This window comes from Nanorana parkeri, unplaced genomic scaffold (assembly GCF_000935625.1).
Source record: "Nanorana parkeri isolate BGI_ZX_2015 unplaced genomic scaffold, ASM93562v1 scaffold237, whole genome shotgun sequence".
Taxonomy (NCBI): domain Eukaryota; kingdom Metazoa; phylum Chordata; class Amphibia; order Anura; family Dicroglossidae; genus Nanorana; species Nanorana parkeri.
In genome coordinates, this window is record NW_017306505.1 from 880,047 (window position 1) to 887,399 (window position 7,353).

Here is a 7,353-nt window from a genome sequence, read left to right on the forward strand (position 1 = left end):
TCCTATCTAACCCACGGGCTCAATGTAAAAGACTATAGATTCCTCCAATGCTGTGAGCACATTGGTCGAGGAATCCCCGCTGATTGTTTTGGATTCTGACAGCCGGTGCAAGTTGTCTGAATACCCAAACAGAGCTGGCATCTCATTGGCCGCTGTCTCTGTTAATTTTAAGATATCTCCCGACGGACTCCTTTTGATCAGCTGGTTCAGGGATGTTGGCTGAAATGGTGCCGACAGCAGCGCCCACTGTGTGAGTTTCAGACGTTTCTTCAGGACGACTTCAGAGTTTCAGAGAGTGATAGAAAGCAACCAGTTGTTCTGCTAGAATATAGATATTACACAACCCATAATACTCTGTAACAATCATTGGGTTCCTGTAGCTGGTAATTTTTTTTTAGCTCTAACTACACAGGACAATGCTAGAGTTAGAGCTTAAGAGTGGTTATTCTTTGACCTTTTTTTTTTACCCCACACAAGGAAAGTGAGTAACAAGGCCCAGCACTTCTACTACTTTATCTGCAATATATAAATATCCAGCACAGAGAGGGAACTCATCCCAAGCAGGTAAGCAGACTGGATCTCCGTTTAGAAAACTCGTCGACGGAATCCCTGAAAGATATGACTGTAACATTTATCTTTTACAACGTCCACCAGGAAATATAATAGAAGTGTGGATTGGCCCTTTAAATAGAAAACAAATGCATGTGTCTGATTTTAAATGTGTGAGAAACAGGGGAAATGATTGTTTACATTGTATCCCATAGGTTAACCTGCAGTGTGCACTCCTTTCAAGCCCCTGGGGGAGTTATGCAATCAAATCTATGGCTCTTAAGTTTTTTTTAAATTAAATCTAACAGAAGGTTTCTAATGGGTTAATGTGAATGAAATGTTTTTCTTTAAATACACTCTAGAGGGAGACTAAGAGCAGCTGAAAATCAAAATTCTGTTACAGTGCCTAAAGACTTGCAGATTTGAGGTAAGATGATGCTTTTCATATGTCTTCCCCCTACTGTGTCTAAAAAATGTACCTGGGAGGGGGTGGGAAGGTTTTGTGGCCCTGTTGCTTTGCTGCATTTATAACTAGCCGATCCTCCCAGGGAGGGAAATGTATCCATTCTGTAGCACGGCAATGCTAAACAGGAGCAGTGAGACCGATCATGGGGAAAACTGCACATCTTTCTAGCTGTGTTTGGGATGCCTTTAACTAGAAACGGCATGACAAGCGCTTTGCCTGTTTTGGATGCACTCCCCTTTGCTACTTTTTTTTTGGGGGGGGTTTCTTAGAATACGATGGTGTGAAAGGGGCCCAATTGTGTTAATTTGCTTGATATATATCCCCAACCATTTTTAGAACCTACCACACTCCCTGCAGCGGCTACTTATGTGGATTGCGTCCCAACGCAGGATGCAAAATCGATGAATGGTCACTCGCACTCCAACTTGATGCAAAGTCAAGGGCAAAGTTTAGTGTACGATTGCTGTGCGTGCCAGCAGCTACTGCTCTGGAATGCACTGCAATTGGTGTGAACAAGCCCTTAAGCTTAATAGAGAATAGAAGCTGATTGGTAGGAATGCACAGCTGCTCCAGATTCTGTCTTCTCCAATCTTAATAAATTCCCCTCTGTGTGTTGACAAGGTCTATTGCCAGCAATGGAATGATCACAAGTGGACAGGAAGTGGCTGAGAACAGTTGTAAGAGATCAGCAGCAATGAGACTGGAAAAAGGATAAATAAGGCATATAACCTGTCCTACTCCAGCCATGCCCCTGTGTTATAGCAGAGTAGTACTGAGACCTGGATCATAAATATAGAGTGGTGGGACCTGTTTCCTTTAATGGACTCAAAGCGTTTATGAGCCATACAACGATCCTATTTTTTTGTGAGCAGTAATCAAGGAAATTGTGTGATACACAACGGAGAGAGCAAAGCTAAATCCATTCCGAGCTTACATTTATGTTAACCCTGAACTCTAGGCAGATATAAAATACACACATTAATGCATCAAATAATTTATTTATTTTTAAGCCAGGTAAGAACTAGAGTTTGACTCATCAGCCTCCTACTGTCCATACACAGCAGAGCCGCAGTGTGAGGGAAAGAGTAAATCCTTTCATTTACCGACAAGGAACATGCTGATAGGAGGTGAGAGCAGAGGAGTGCGCAGCTTCATTCACAGGGTAGGGGTGGGCCCAGTAAAACCTTGGCTCAGAGGTAAGGGTTTGAAAGATGCTGGACATCAGACTGAAGACATCTAGTGACAGAAATAAAGTACCCTGGGGGGAAATCTCTGGATGGAAGCTGAACATTGCAACACAAGCTGGCATTATATATTATTTCAATGACTGTTCCTTTTTTATCTTAATTTTGGCCGGAGTTCTACTTTTCATTTTTTAAAATTTTGCTTTGAATGCATCAGAGAACAGGACACCGGGCCTCCGCCTGTGTCCTGACTTTACTTCCCCAGCGATGACAGTTTCCTGTCTAACGTTCTTTTCATTGTGTGACCAGTAGTTGCCACAACATGTCTTTACTTGTTACTGCCGTCAGTGTCACTGAAATGGATGTGGCGTTTCTGTAAACAGTACACGGCTGTCCGAGTTCTGCTGAAAAGAAGAGCGCAGCCTCTTGTTTTATTTCCTGTTTATATGTATCCATGTCACATTCTTAGATCAATAAATAGATATATTCAGCTTTTAATTTTTTTCCATGGCATACACGGGTTTAAAACTACTACGGATAATGATCATGGTAGTGAGATCGGACCCTGCTTCAACACAGCTGTGACAGCCATAATGCGGCCATAAGCCCATTTTCATCATAGTCCTATGAGGAAGAAAAAACCAATACGGTGGTCATACTTACTAGACACAGGGACCTAAAGTTAATGGAAACCATAACGCAATGACATTATGTCCTTGTTCACACCTGACCGTTTTGTAGCGCGTCCTACGCTCGACGAACGCTCTACAAAACGGTCAAAAAAATAAATAGCATTGTAGTCAATGCCCTCGTTCCCACCTTGGCGTATTTCCGCCCGTCCCTAACGCCCTACAAAACGGCCCACGCCTGAAAAGGTCCCGGGACTACTTTGGGCCGTTTTGTAGGGCGTTTTCCATTGGGATACAGCCAAGTAGCCTTTGGAATCGCGCGACGGTCGCGCGACTTTTTTACCGCGAATCGCGGTAAAAAAACTGCACGACAGACGCGCTTTTGCAATACGCCTAGGTGTGAACCCAGCCTTAGGCCTCATTCACACAGCTAACTGTCGGCCCGTACCGATCCGTGCTGCGTGCATGGCTGTATTGGGCCGCTCCCGGGAAGAAACAGGTGCTGCGTGTGATTGCACGTAGCAGCCTGTTCTCTGTGGGATAATGCCGCCGTACACTCACCCGAACTGCACATCCGTGCTTGGACACAGACAGGATACTTTGTGTCAGTGCACGAGTACGGACACCCGCTCCCGGGCGGAACGTGCAGTTCGGGTGAGCGTACGGCCGTGTACTGCCATACAGAAGAACAGGCTGCTGCGTGCAATCACACACAGCATCTGTCCGCACGGATCTGTACGGGCCAGCTCATAGTAGTATGAATGAGGCCTTAAAGGAGAACTATGAGGTGAGTGCTTTTCACTCCCCTCATAGTTCTAGCCGACCTGTGACAATGAGACTGTCACAGGTCGGCTCAGTAGATCGGGAGGTGAGCGAACACATACCGGCGTTCGCTCACCTCTCGATCCTGTCATGGCTCTCTGCCGTGACAGGGGAGGAACTGGATTCCCCCCGCTCCGATCCGCCAGCCCAGACTGGCGGAACGGACGAGGGAGGGGGCGGCTACAGCTGGCTCTACCTCTAGATAGGCAGAGCCAGCTGTCAGTCACGCAGCTGGGAGGATCACGGCACAATTGTCGGGATCCGCTTCAGCTCCGGTGTCTCAGTATACCGCGAGCTACAGCTCCCTATATACTGAGCTTAGGGTGACGGGAGGACGCTAGTTTGTGTCCTCCCGTTACCCTAAGGAGAACTATGGGGAAAAGCCCTAACCCCATAGTTCTCCTTTTAAGGAGCTAAAATATGTTGTACATCATAAACAATTGCCTTTTTTTTTTAATACTTGTTTTTATCTATTGTTGGATCTGTGCTGCCGCTCTTCTGTGGCCTCTTTTCATCACTGTGTCTAATAAACAATCACCATACAACATTCCACAATAATATTTTTATTTTGTTGGATCTCTGTGCTGCGGCTTTCCTGCAGCCTCTTTCCTGCTCTGTGTATCATAAACAATTACCCTACTTTTCACAATAATATTTTTATCCTTTGTTGCATCTCCGTGCTGCTGCTTTCCTGCAGCCTCTTTGCTTCTCTGTATATCAAACAATTGCTATGCCTTTTACAGTAAAATATTTGTTTTCTCCATTTAGTTTATGCTTTGTTGCATCTGATTGCTGATGATTTCCTGCCGTCCCTTTGCAGCCTCTTCCTGTTTATATGCACTCCATTAATGGCTGCATGGCATTTCACAGGGCGGGTTTCCAGATAGTGACAACAGTGGACCAGACAAAGTCTTTGTGATATGGTAACAATGCATGAACACAGTTGGTTGGCAGGGCTTTGTCACCCTATAACAGGAAACTACTGAACTTCATGGCAGGATCATATTTTAATGAAAGCTGCAGATTTTGCTTATTGTGTGTATATACCGTAACAGGGGTAAGTTGTATGTATACAGGTAAACCACACCCCCTTTTTTAAGGGGTCTCTGTAAAGTATGGTCTATGCTGATCTATGGAATTACCAACACTGAGGCATCTACAGCAAAAGAATATTAAACTAAGAGCACGCCTGTGTGCTCTGTGCAAGTCTGGATTTCTCCAACATCGCTCTGCCTTTAAAGCGGAACTGTATTTTGCCCATTCAGGGCCCCCTCTGCTGCTGTTATTTGTGTTCCTCACACTGCCCCCTCAATGCTATTCCCTTACCAGAGCCTGGGCAGTGCCTGGTACTTCCAGGTATGGGGAGCCTGTAACTTTCCCCTCTGATGCAGAGCTGGGTGCCTAACCTGCCAATCAGCAGGACCTAGTAATGTCGTGGGGAGCAAGTGCTTTGCCCTGTGTAAGCTCCGATCGGAGAGATTTAGAGCTTACACAGGATGTCATCTTCTCAGTCCCACCAGTAAACGGACTGGCCAATTACCATGCCCAATCGCTGTTATGGGTGGCTGAGGGCCAGCCTTAAGTCTTATGTAAAGTTCAACCATTTGACCCCAAGCTAATTCAGGGCTTCTCCTCAGGGGTCCTGCAGGGGTGGGGAAAAGGTACCTTAATGTCTGGGGTCGGCTAATATGCAAACCTGTTAACGGTTAAGTCCACAATTCCTTCACTGTATTATGGGTCCCATTGCTGGTACTCACCTAGGTTAAAGTAGAACCACATTATGCAGACGTGGCGATGTGCCATGAGCCAATGTAAAAGTCAACATGGAATTTAAATCTGTCACCACTTGCACAAGGATGACGGGTTTTTTTTTCTTGCAAAAGAATTGTATGCTGCATGTTGGGCACTCCCCATTGTCTCACATAGCAGTGGCATTAACCTAACTGGTACATAGTTCAGTGGGAATGGAGTCAAGAAAAGCAAGGCTATTGCCTGTAGCTACTAATACATATTTACCTTTCGCTTTGTAACCCCCAGCAGCCCAAGGGCCACATGTAGCCTTTAGCAGACCCCAGCAGTCAATAGTATAAGCATGTATTTGTAAAGAGGCTACAATGACCATAATGTCTCATGTAGCATGTCCCCAGTCTCTGATTATCTCCTGTAGCGCGTCTTCCAAGCACCCCTGTTGCAGGTCCGCAGCCTCTAATCATCTCCTCTAATATGTCTGACAGTCTTTTGTCACATACTGAATATTATGTGTGGCCCTTTGGAGTGGTCATGGGCCTCAGTTCAGGCCCCCTACACCTTGCAAATTGACAAGCACTGCTGTAACCTGTACTGGAAAGATAATAGGCTCCAGATTAGAAACAAAAAGGCAATCCTTTTATGGCCCAATTCCTTTATTTGTTGATGAACCCCCTTGACACATCATGCTGGGGCTTATGTCTCAAAAACAGCAGATTGTCCAGTTCTGGATTAGCAGGCTCATCGATCCCGGTCACATCCAGATCAAAACAAGGAGCAGATCGTCTTTGCGTCCCTGCCTGTCAAAGCCCAACCTGGGCAGGAAACTCCTGTGACTGATGGCTGCTAATGACCCAACCCAGCTGCTGAAATTTGTCGCGGTAATCCCAGTGTAGGGGCACAAGCCGGGGGGGGGGAGGGAGGCAGGATTCTGTGTCCTAGTCCGTGGCATTAACTCTTGGTACCCTGCTTGGAGGGCACTATGTGGGCATAGAGAGCACAAAGGGTTCTAAGATGAGATGCCAGGACACAACCTATTAACAGTCGGGGAGGTAGGACTATGGGGCGTTTGGGCTAGAGGCCATAAGGGCATCGTTGTGTTTCTTTCAATTCTTCAGCTTTAAGAATGGGACGTATCCGAGGAGTCGGATCCAACAGTGACAGGTGTGTCTGGTGGCAATAACGCAACTCTGGGCTGTAAAGGATACTCTTCCCCACCCACAGCATTGTGCACTGAGCACAGCTATGTCCCTCTCCTTATCAGATAAACAAACACCAAGGACCAGGTCACTGCATCTTGCTGGGACTCCGGTTCATCACTCCAGGTAACTGCACAATTTCTTTTCTGCTATTTACTTATATTGCCTCCTTTTTATACCATAGCGTGTAGTGTAAATGTATGGAAAAATGAAGCAGGGTTAAAGACTTGAACACACACAAGCTTCTTTCCCTGTAGATTTCTTTTATCAATCAGTTCTCAGTCCTTCAGCGTTTCATGAAATGTTTTACTTCTTTTTATTTTCCTGTTGATTCTTCACTTTGATCATTTTACTAAAAAAGTTCAAAATGCAATGAAATCGGACCCACAGGGTTATTCACAGAACAGTAAAGAGTTAGGAGAAGGCAGGAGAAGGGAACAATCTAGGATAACGTAGCTGAACTGGAAAGTGAGCGGAATTGGAGAATTTTACCTAATTCGCTGTTTTGGCCTAGATTGTTCACTTCTGTCTTCTCCAAACTCTTCACCCTTCTGTGAATAACCCTGCCAGTGTTTTTTTTAATCTGCTTTCCAATGACAACGTAAATCAGAAAATACAAATAGCGCGGCAGATTCTTTCCTGGTTTAGAAGTAAAAGATTAAAGTATAGCTAAAGCCAAAACTTTTTGTTTTGTTTCAGACATTTATATAGTTATTATTTATTATTATTATTATTATTATTTTTATTTTATTATAGGC